Raw genomic sequence first — 12213 nt, 5'->3', positions numbered from 1 at the left:
TAACTGTGCCTGCTATTCCATTCTTCTTTGGTTCATGCTTGGGATGGCTGCTGTCATGAATGAGACTGTTATGCTTGGATATTTACTCAAAGACAACGTCAAGAAAAATATTCAAACCCTGGTGACAGCCAATTATCCCCCAACCTCTCTTGTTCTGGCAGTACTGAGTCATTTTGTCCCTCATTATCAAAATGGATGCTTTTTTCCCACACGGGTATGAAGTCACTGGCAGTGGCTCTTTCAGGATTCTAGCTGAACAGTCTGCTCTGGTAGGGGAACAAAGCCAAAGACACGAGCACAGGAGCATAACAAGCAAAGATTTCTGCCTGTGAAGAGCAGCAAACAGTTGAATCAAGTGGTGCTTTCTTCCTTTCTTCCTTCCTTCCTTCCTTCCCACACCCTCCTGGTAGGTGGATCATGACAGAGGAACGTGTGGGTCTGTTTGGCTCACGTGGGGCTGTCAGGCTCCAGGTTTACACTTGGAAGGAGTGTGCAATTCCCTTGCAATGAGTGTGCAAATGAGTGTGGAGCACTCAGGGGCTGGGCTCCCCTCTGCCACCCGTGTCCCTCTCTGGGGACAGGGACTGGGTGGGCAAAGCTGCAGTGGCCCCTCTGTCCTGCCCTTTGTGGGGGAAAAATGAGGATGCAACCAGCAGCTGGCTGACAGGAGAGCAGAAACTCATTAGAACACAGGGTAATTAATAAATCAGCTCCATTCCCCAGGATGGTGCTGAAGATTTAAGACAAAGACTTTGTTCTACCCAGCCTGATGCATGAGGTGCACGCTGCAGGAGGATCCAAAGGAAAGTTAATTTAAACAAAAACCCAAAGAAATGGGTAGAACAAATCATTCTCCTATTGAAAAACACGTTAGACCCAATTCAGAACAATTCAAAGGAAAGTTAGGTTAAACAAAAACCCCAAACAAATGGAAAGGAAAAAAATCATTCTCCTATTGAAAAAATACTTCAGACTCAGTTCTGGTTTTGCATTTCTGCCAGGTGAGGTGGAGGTAGAGGAGGGTAAGAGATGCTATAGTGTCTGAGAGACAAGTAATGTCATGACAAAAAAAATTTATCTGTTGAATTACATTTCAGGATCAATTTTTCTGAAGCTTTTTGTAATATTTCACATATGTTGAAAAGTCTCATTAATACAGCTGGTAAAATAACAGCTTGTCTGCTTAAAGTAATTAGTAGTTGACAATTGGGTTGAATTTTAAATCCATGAGGAGCTTTGGTTAGCACTAATAAATGTTGATTAAGGTAGCAATTAAAATCTAACAATCTCTCTGGGGGCCTGAACTTAAAAGCTGAAGTTTGGAACATACCTCAATTTACAGAGAAAATGCTACAGTTCCTCCCCAGGCTGCTTTATTAAGCTGTGGATTGTGGATTTTTATTTCCTTTGGTTATTTTTTTTCCCCATTGGTTTTTTTTTTCCTTTTCTTTCCCCTTTTTTATTTTTCCCAGTTTACACCAATTAAATGCAGCCCCAAGTAGCGACTGGGCAGCCACCAGCACCTCTCCTGGCTGACATAAAGACTTGGGGACAGCGGTGACATTGAGCAGAGCCAGGTTTGAGCTTTCTCTCAGGAAATGCTGTAGGACCCTTTTGAAATCCTCATTTCCTTGGCAGTCCTTCCCAGGAGGCTGTGTCTGTCTGTCTGTCCCTCTCCCCAGCAGGCTCTGGAGAACTCCTTGGAGGAGCTCTGCCTGGCAAACACAGCCAAGAGGGGAGGTCAAGCCGAGCTCATCCCTCCTGATTCCCTCCCCTGCTGCTCCTCAGAGCATCCCATAATCAGGGTGGTTGGATGAGCCACCAAGGAAAAGCATTGATTAGGCAGAGTCTTGAGGAAGACTCAAATTCTCCCTCTTTGCTGCACTTGAGCGGGGTGGGCGAGGCAAATCACAAAGCACATTTTGTTTATAGACTTCTTGTACTGATTTATCATCAAGGCACCATTCATGGAGGGCTCAGGTCCTTTGTGATCTTACTTACTTAACCTGATGCAATTTCAGTCATTTCCCTGCATTTTTTTTCTATTTTGGAAGTCAGAAAGCACATTTGTATTTCATGGAGCGCCTCCTTCATAGTGGCCAAATCCTTTTGGTTTTTTTCCCCTTGCTGTGGGCAAGACATGAACTGAAAACACAAAGCCAGATTTGTCTTCATCACCCATTAGCTCTGCATCACCCACTAATTACACTGCATCCCCCAGTTTTTAAGATGAATGCCAGTGTGGGAAAAAATAGGAATACAATGTGAAATGGGAGCACCTGGGTCCTCTGGTGCTCCTGGGAGTGTGTTGGGATTTCTGCTCTGCTCATGCCACTTAAACCAACAGCCTTGTCATTATATTGCCTCCCAGGGCTGCTCCTGCTGACTTTGGGAGCTGCTGAAATGAGCTCCTTTTCCTGCAGGGCACTTGCCATGGCTGTAACGTTAAAAACAGACCAGCAGAAAATTTGTGAACGTAATGGACAAATCCAGGGAGTGTTCCTGGGGCAAGGCAGGGAGGTCAGAAGGAAACTGGGTCCCTCTGACTTCCCAGGGCTCCTGCTGAGTTTGGTGGCTGCTGCTTGGTCCTGCTCCTGTCCCCAGCATCCCCAGCATCCCCAGGAGATGAAACAGCCTCTCATCCTGGGGAGCAGCCTTAATAATCAGAATAATTTCTAGGTGCTTTCTTAGCCCAGCCTGTGTGATCTGAGTGTGGCTGCGGGTTTCCCCATGGAACTGTGTGTCCCTGAGACCATTTGCTGAGTCCATTCCTTGTTAAGGATATTTACAGAAAGAGAGAGCTGGAGAACTGAAGATGTCAGGAGCTGGAGGAGGAAAAGGAATCAATCCAGAGAGTGGAAAAAAAGCCCATTCACTATCAGTCAACGTGTCTATCACTTTTTCCCCCCTTTTTTTCTTCTGTGTTGTAAAGATGAAATAGAAATGGCTCAGAGAAATGTGGAAAGGAATGCAAATAAAAGCTTCATAGCCAGAGTCATTCAGAGCCCCTTTTTTCAGAGGAGGCTTAAGAACTGGTTGAAATTGTCCATTTCCATTTGAGTGAGCAATTTCCATGCCTGAAGCTTTGGGACAGGTCATTTTCTCTGCAAGATGGACACAAGGGTTGAACCAGCCGGGAGCTGCAGCCACAGAGGGGCACAAGGGTGAGCAATGGTTTGGGTATCTTGGCACTGCAATTTTGGGGTTTTCAGGGGAAACAGCTGCTCTGAGAGGGTCCCCAGTGGACACAAGTCATCCTGGACATCTCCACCCACAGCCAGTACCACCTTCCACACGGATCCACCTGTGCTGCAATGGCACTCAGGGCTGCTGTGGAGACATCACCTGGGGTCTGCAAACATTATTGCATGGAAAGCCATGAGCTCCTGAGGAGAGACCAGGGTGATTATTCATGCACTGGCTTTCAAACTACTTGAAAGGGCTTATTTAATATTTTTACAGTAATACTATGCACTCTGCTGCTCTTACAGTAGAATTACAGGTGTCATCCCGAGGAGGTGTGTGTGGGGGGCAGGTTTTTGGAGAAAAGCCATTTTGCCAAGGAGACGAGACAAACAAGGGGCTGCAGAGAGACCTGGCATCTCCAAGGAGCTGAGAGGATCTCCTGGTTTCAGGCTGCTGCCCTGCCCCCTCACAGAGCCATGAGGATAAATCAGCAGGGAAATGCTCAAATCCCCACCCTGGGGGCAGTGTGGAAGGACACCTTGGTTCAAGTGACACGCAGAGGGAGAAATCCTAAATCTAGCACAGGTAGGGAGGAAAGCATGAGCCATCTGTCCCTGGTGGCAATGTCTCTGCTGGCCAATTAAAAGCCACTGCATGGAACAGGTCAGATCCTAATGAGCTGTGGGTCCAAAGCCAGGCTGGGCAGCTGGAAGACCTCGTGACCCCAAATCCACATGGTCTTTCAGAAAATGAACCCAAGGTAAAATAGATCGAGGAGGTCACGGCTCTCTCCTGCAAACCACAGCACAGGCAAGCCCTGAATGCTTTCCCATTTCTCAAAATTGATTTCTTTTTTCCAAATTAAAGTACAAAATGAACATGTGAGACCAAATGCTATAGGAGCAGACTGCAAATGAGGCTAATAGGCCAAATGTCAGATTTGTTTCTGCTGAGGAGTCATTACTGAGTACAGACTTTATGTAACCTGCTTTGCTCTGAAGCATAATCCAGCCAGCTAATGACTGGCATGAGAAAGATGTTTTGCTTGTGGAGTGGCTTCTTTGCTGTTATAAATTTCTCTGGACCTTGCCCCAAAAGGTAGAGGTACCCACCTGGCTGTAGCCAGTATCTGAGGTTGGCTAAAAGATCTAATGCATAAGGGAACCCTAAGGGGCTGGGTATAATTCTTTGGACTGTGTAGGGAGCAAAGGTGCAAACTGCTACTCCTCAAATCAAGATCCTGATTGCAGCTTTAGAAGAATTTCCAACCATTTCCCCCTGGCAGCTCCAACTCCTGGGGCACAATTCACAAGCTCTTAACAGGTGGGTTGTTTTTCAGCTGTTCCTTTCTCAAAACCACAGAACTCCATGGGGGAATGGCTGAGAATGCCGACCTGGAGCAGGTATCAGGTCCCAATGTCCTGACTTGTGCAGTGCAGGGATCAAGAGCAGAATCTCTGTGGGCACCCGTGGTGCTGTCCAAGCCTCTGAGCATGGCTGCTGGTCACATCCCCCTCTGCTCACAGAGATGTTGCAGCTGCTGTTGCTGGCACTTACTTACACTGGCCTGTGCTATGCATTAACCAAAATAATTTCCTTTTTGAAGCACAAAAATTTCAGTGTAAAAATTGCTGCTTTTATCCCTAAGGCAGGCTGCCCAGACTCAAGGCTGTCTCAGGTAGGAACCATTCCTGTCCAAACAGTTGTGGAGGCAGATTCCTTGCAAAAAAAGGAAGTGATTTAGCAAGATGAAGTAATCACAGTGCCATGAATGCAACCAGGATTTCCCTGTTAATTACCTCACTGTTAATTAAGGGACCATTTTTTTATTAAAATTAATTCTCATCTTTTAAAAATGTATCACTTAAAAAGGGGATGTACAGAAGTGTTTATCACTGATACCCTAAGATGCTAATTTCCAAATGTTATGGCTTGTAATCAAGTTTAATTTTCTGACTTACCCTCCAAAGGAGAGACTTTACACCAGTTTTGACATTTAAATTACCTTGGATTTGCAAGTCCAATACTGCCATAAATATTCATAGCCAAGAATCGACTATTTAGCCTTGATTTTTTTTTAATTTTTTTTTTAATTCACTACTAAAAACCAGCTCCAGAGTGAGCTGAAGGAATGAAACGAAGCAGATTTTCTCTGGAGCATCTGGCTCTGCTACCCAACACCGAGCTGACGCATCCGCGCTTCTGTTTGATGCTGCCGAACAAAATTCGACAGCAAAACCAACCTTTGATCCTTTCCCTTCCATCTCCTCGCTAAAAGCCGCTGTTAGGGGGGGCTGCTGCTGCTGTTTTGGGCTGTGCCCTGTCCAGCCCTGCACTGGGAGGGCAGCCCAAGGCAGGGCAGGCAGAGACTTGGGGCTCTCACAGCCACACAAAGACCCACTGCTCTGGGAATCAGGAAAACTGAATCTTCCCCAGACACTGGAGGGCTTCATCTGCAGCCTTGGAAGAAGCTTAGATTGATGTAAAAATATTAAGCAAAAATTGATGTAAAAATATTAAGCAAAAAAATAATGGACTTTTATTAGAGCTGTAGGTGAGAACATGCCTGGAGTGAGTGAGAGACTGTACTGCTGAGATGGTGAAGGGTTCTAATGTGTGTGGTTGTATGGAGTTATAACAGAAGCATCTGTGTGCATGGGAGTTAGAAGCCCATCAGATAAAAGTATCTGCAGTGCTATGGGAGTAAGTAAAGGTGATAGGTTAGAAAAGCAAAATAAACCCTGTGGCGACTGTCTAGTGGGTTAGAAAGTTCTCTATTGCCTTGTAACCAAGAACTTCTGACTGCTCTTGAGCTATGGCTAAATGCTTGCTCCTCTAAACCCTCACAGCCTCTGAAGTGGATGGTTATCTGAGCAATAAATCCTTCTTAGCTTGAAAATAGTCCCATGCCTTCATTTCTAGCAGGGACAATGATACACTCGCCCTGAGCATGGCCACGGGGAGGACAAAGCCCAGCTCTGCCTGCTGAAAGAATGCCAGGCTTGGGGGAAGGAGCCTTTTTGGGGCTGCCTGGCTGTGTCCTGGGAGCTCACTGCCCCTTCCCTGCCCGGGGTGACAGCGTGCCAGCCCTCAGCACCGTGCCCACAGCTGTCCCAGGTGAAGGCTCCAGGCCATGGGAGGGTCCCTGTCCCCTCTGGCAGGGACAGCAAAGTGTCCTCTCCTGTAGCCCCCACATCCATTCAGGCTCTGGCACACCTTCAGTGAGTGAGGAGAAGGCTGTGCTGGGGCTGGCAGCTCTCAGGGGGATGTGCCAGACTCCCTTCCCCTTCCCTGAGCACAAACCCAGGTGAGAAGCGGAGCTGAGATGCTCCAACCCCTGCCCTTGTTGGTGGGGGCCTCTCTGGTGGCCGATTTCTGTCTCAATTTCTGTCTCAAAATGTTCTGAAGATGCTCCATTTTTTCTCCAGCATATTGTGAAAACAGGGGTCAGCGTGGGATGGGAAGAGGGGCAGGATCAGCTCAGATGTTGAGCAGAGGGCTCTGAGGCATAGAGCAGGCAAACACCTGCACACATCAGTCACAATAAAGGGCAAATTGGCTTCATAATGAAACATTCTCCTCTTTTCAGTGACTGATGACTTCTTCAATTTCTTTTTTTTATATCAGGTACACTTCAAACGTAATTAGTTTCTCCAGTCTTTTTTCTTCTCTCAACAATAAGGCAGGGACAGCTACCCATTTCTTAAAATAATTTCTATTTGCAAAAGGCTAATAAAAATTTTGAGATACACTGTGACCCTTTCTGCCCTTAAACCAAGGAATTTATTTCAAGCATAAACATCTACCTCTGAGCTGAGCCACTGCCAGTGCTTTAACTAACACAAGATGGACTTTGATGCTGCTTTTATGGCCTGTTAGATACCCCCAGCTCACCTCCACCCCAGGGACAATAAATATGCACCTCAAATGCACCTCTGCTGCTGCCAGGAGTGTCCTTGGCTTCTCTGCCCCACAGTTACACTGAGATATTGATTTTCTGATACAGAACTGAGGTGTCTGCTCCCACCTGAGATCAAAGGAGGACCTGCTTTTCCAGGAACTCACCCACATCTTTACTTTGTCTGCTTGCTTTTCATTTCAGTTCAATGTTTTAATAAAAGGTATTTTCTCTGCCTACAAAATAGTTCACAATGGATGACAGGCTCACTTCTGATGTTATTTGCCTCTGCCATTTGAAAAGGGATTGCTTGCAGTAAAGCCCCGTTCAGTTTGGATCTGAGTGTAGCCTCAGAAACTCCAAGCTTTGAAAATGTGAGATGGACCATAGGAGATCAGGGATGCCAATTTCAGGTCTGTTTCTGCCAAATAACCTAAAAAATGTAATTATTTGGTGGGGTGATGTTCCCTCTGGTCAGTGCCTAGGACTAAATGTAGTCCAGCACAGCAAAGCTCTTCCAGATTCATTTTCCATGAAGGACCAGACATGAGAAGGATGAGCATCAAAACTGGTGAAATGAAGCAATTCAGCTCTGAATTGTTCACAGACACTCCACAATGGTTAGAGAAGACTCATAAGAAAACCTGGACTCTCCCAAATAACTCATGGCAATGTAGAGAAGAGATGATCCTGTGTCACTCTGGTAGGAAAAAAAGACATGACAATGGCCTGAAACTTCTTGATTTTTGATTCAGTAAAATCTGAGAGTCTTTTAAGTGACAAGTTCTCATAAATAATTCCATCTAATGGAAGATACTTTGGTAATTGCAGTATTTTAATTTCAACCCTTTAAGTGCAGGGAGTTCTCATTAGCACTCAGCATTCAGGTACTGCAATGAATTTTCATGGAGAGAGAGTAGCATGCACAGTGCTGAAATGGTGGAACTATGATGAATTTATGCATCATTTTATGGACAAAGATATTAAGTGATTCATTAAGCAAAACCGGCCATTCCCTTCTGGGTACAAGAAAGTTTTTATTATTCCTGTTCTTCAGGTAAAATTCAGGCAGAAAATTACTAGGTCTGGCCTAAACCTCTTCTTCCCAAGCATTTCCAGTGACTTTCTCTGGTTTCTATCAAGGTTTATTTATAAATGAAGCCTCCAAGTGACCTTGGAGAGTCTGACTTTCCATGCCTCAATCTAACTCCTGTGCAATATTGCCTTGACTAAAGGCAATAAAAACATCCACAGGGGAGCTGAAATGCCAGGCTGGCAGACTGAGTGCATGAATATTATAAATGAATGAAGCAAAATTTGGATTTCAGGATAAAAACTTGCCTTTACACCAATTCATGGGCCTTGTCATGGTTGTTTAGAGGAATTTGCAGTATTTTGGAGAAGTGACTCCTCTGTTGCCTTGTGCTGCCAGCTCGGAAACAAGCCATGGAAATATCCATGTTCTCAATTATTCCACTGGCACTGGAAGAGCTGAAGGAGGAGGAGGGATATCAAATAAGGGTGTGCAAGAACAAAAGTTCTGGTTTTACACTGAACTCTGAGCTCTTTTGTTTAGCAATGACTCACAAAGTCTCGGGCAAGCAGCGCTCAGCAAAGGTGACACTGTGGGCAAAGAAAGAAGAGTCATTGCACATTTTCCTTCTAATTGTCTTCTGTCTTTTAATTGGTTTCAAAACTAGATGTTAGCAAGGAGACAAATGCTGCTTCCTTCATGTATACTGCAATTAAATGCTGGGAAAGGTAAAGCACTGCAGGTAAACCTGGTGGGAATCACAAACTCACTCTGGTTTGGGTTAAAAGGGACCTTGAAACTCATCTCATGCCACCCCCTGCCATGGGCAGGGACATCTTCCACTGGATCAGGTTGCTCTGAGGTCTGTCCTGGTCATGGACACTTCCAGGATGGGCACCCACAGCTTCACCCAGGGCCTCCCCATGCGAGTCGTTCCCTCTGCTTAGGCTGTGTCGAGCTACCAGCTCAGAGAGGCACCACTGGATTCTGTCTAAGATGGAAATTAAACATTCCCAAAACTCAGCTCCCTGCTGAGCTGCTGCTTAAAATCAGAGTGATGGAGACAAGGACAGTGACCACAGGCAGGACTCAGCCAGCCCAGGGGAGCAGCAGAGCATCACTGCACCTCTGCTGCAGGTGTTCCCCTGTGGGGATGGTCAGCACACACTGCTGCTTCCTGCTCCACTACTACAGCTCTCCATCACTTCACCTTCTATTTCCTGGCACTGCTTCATTTGGAAAAAATGCTACAGTGACAGGTCTGTGGCAACTCTGACCACTTTTTCAGGTTCACAGCTTACACAAGGGAGCTGAGAAGGGCAGGTCCCTCCTCACTCAGCCCAAACTTGTGGGCATCCAGCCACACACAGGTCACTGCAGCTGCACTTGTTACAAGCAGACAAAGCTGTTGCCTCTGCAAAAGTCCCATTTCAGTGCAGTTATAAAGACATTTTTGCATGAAAAAAGGTTGTTTATATGAATACACGCATGGATCAGCCTTAATTCTAAAGTTAGAGCTCAAACCTAATTCGAGTGTGTCAAAACTTCGCAGGTGAGGACCTCTCTGTTGCTGCATAGACACTCAGAAATTCTGCTTTTCTGCACAGCCTTTGGGAAAGCAGAGATCCTACAGATGAAAAAAGGGATTGGTGTGATCTTTAATGATACAGACAGTCTCACAGCCTGAGAACCAAAATAAAAAGCACAAACCAAACATAAAGAAGGAGAGACACCAGCCACTTGAGTGCTATTTGGATTAATGTATTTAGAACAAATTAGAGACCTTATTAAAGACTCTTCCCCCAGGACTTCTCTGGTCTATACCTGAAACATGCAAGGAAAAACATTTGATCTTTAGCAGTGAAGGAGCAAAAGCAAAATAAATTTTAAAAAAGACACACTGAAGACAGATACTTCAAACAAAATGAATCAAGAGGGAATGCCAAGAAGATTGTTCCTAACTTCTAGGGGACAACTGAAGTATCAGTTTACTCATTTATTATGCATTAATTAAAATGCTTAAAAGAAATGGAACCTGGCTCAGGGAGTGATGAAGCCAAATCAGTTGTGCTTTGACTCATCACAGTGACACAGTGAAAGCTGTACAAAAATATTACCAGGAAGATCTGTTTGGAGAATTTAAGATCTTTGTGAATTTAAGGAGTTATGACATGCTGTTGTAAGGCAATGAAAAGTACAGGGACTGAGGAGATGAGAGAACACAAGTTACAAAAACAACTGAAAAATGCTTTTGTGGGAGGTTTCTAATAGCTGAAGCAGTTCTAATTGCCTTGACTAAAGGCAATTAGGGAAAAAAACTAATAAAATGAAAAAGTGAAAGAAACCTTGTGGCCCTAGAACCCTCCTGTACCTGTGTTATGAGCTTTGAACTTCTGCTGTAACTTAGAGCTGCTCTAAGAGATTTTGCAGTGTGTTTTTGGACCCCTCTGCAGAATGAAGTCTCTAAATTGAGGGAAAACCCTGTGCTTGTACTTCTGGAGGTCCCTGACTCAAACCCCAGCAGCTCAACTGGTCACCCATGAAAGGGGAGGCAGGAGGTGGGGGAGTTACAAACCCAGGGGAATGCAGCAGTTATGGACAAATAATCTCCTTAACAGAACGGTGAATTTAATGCAAAATGAATTTTTGGGAGGAAACCAAAAGCTACAAGTCATAATTAGAGATACACTACTAACCAAAAAGGGGGAAAAGTTGAACTATTTCTGTGTTTTCAAATAAACGCTTGTTTTCTCCTTAAAAACACTAACACATTTTGTTTCAAAATATTAAATAAGAAAATATGCTGATCTCCTGCTTTATTTCAGAATTGTCCCAAGCTAAAGAAGAAAGAAGAAAAAGATGGGTTATAAAAGCAAAATGAAGCAAAGTGATCCACCTCAGCTCGAACGAGAAGCTCAATTTGCACACAAAGTGCTGTAGGTTCAATTTGATAACCCCAAATTAATTGCTTTGTTTGACTCATCCCTGATAAATTTCTTAATTCATTCTTCTCGGTTTGACCCGAGCTCCTTTTTCTCCTTTGAAAACAAATTATTTCACCATGAAACCACAAAGCCCATCATTCTCCCACGTGCAGGAGGAACATCTCCAGTGGAAAGGGAGGAGGAAGGAGGAATAAAGACTGCAGAGTCTGGGGGCAGGGTGCCCTTGGGGATCCCCCACCTGCTCTGATCTCATCTGGAGCCTGCTTACCCAACATTTCTCTGGGTTCCTGCCACAGCAGAGAAGGTCAGGGTTTCTCCCAAAGCATCAGTGCTTTTGTGAGCCCAGCATTTGGGTGCAGAGGTTGTGACAGCAAGAAAACTTTGTTTTCGAGCATGAACCACCAGTGCCTCCAGAGTAGTTTGCCTCTCCCTCCCCCAGCCCAGAAAAAAAACCCTCTAGAAATGAAGAAAGTTCATCTGGACTGAAACAAAGGAGGAGGAAACAGCCTGTCCTTTAATATTGATAGATCTTTCTCTGCAGGGAGACTGAATATCTTCATTTCCAGGTATCATTTGGTCTCAGATTAGTCATTCTTGACACGGGCATTTTCCAGCCAACAGATTAGGCTTCTCCTACTGGGTGCAAAGTATTTGGATGTTGTCTTGTAAAATAAGTAATTTCCTCCCCCTCCTTTTGGCCAGAGCAGTGATTACTGCTCGCTGGTTTAGGCAGTGAAAGAGTGGGTTATTCCAGAAAGAATGAAAAAATAAAATAAAATAAAACAAAATCCGGGAACATTTCCATTTCCCTCAAAGCTTGCTTAACTTCTTTTAAGGTTTTATTTAAGGCACAGAATGGTTGACAATAAAATTATTTCTCTGAGCTGGGAGAGGTAAAGCAGATTGTTACACACAGGGAGAGGGGAGCTGACTGCTCTCATAAATAAGTCAATGTGTTACTCCTGCAAGACTGGAAGTGGAATGACAGCTCCTCCAGATGCTGATGCTCCACTTCTCTGTGACCCTCAGTAAACTGAAGTTTGCTAAAAATACCCTCCAAAAGCACACGTGCTCCAGGGCTGCAGGAACCCTTTGGAGGAGGGGAGGTTTGAAATGGGCAGATCCCAGCTCAGCCTTGGAGCAGGGGAGGT

General features: G+C 44.9%; 1 protein-coding gene across 1 annotated transcript in view; it reads right to left on the bottom strand.

Annotated features, from left to right (window-relative positions):
* NTSR1 (neurotensin receptor 1) overlaps window positions 1–12213 on the bottom strand; it is a gene marked incomplete at both ends in the record, with an annotated part of 49382 nt that overhangs the window by 22574 nt on the left and 14595 nt on the right. The gene's annotated exons all lie outside the window — the stretch shown is intronic.

This window comes from Fringilla coelebs (assembly GCF_963513975.1).
Source record: "Fringilla coelebs genome assembly, chromosome: 18".
In the NCBI taxonomy this organism is placed as follows: Eukaryota; Metazoa; Chordata; class Aves; order Passeriformes; family Fringillidae; genus Fringilla; species Fringilla coelebs.
This window is presented reverse-complemented; position numbering and strand designations above follow the sequence as displayed.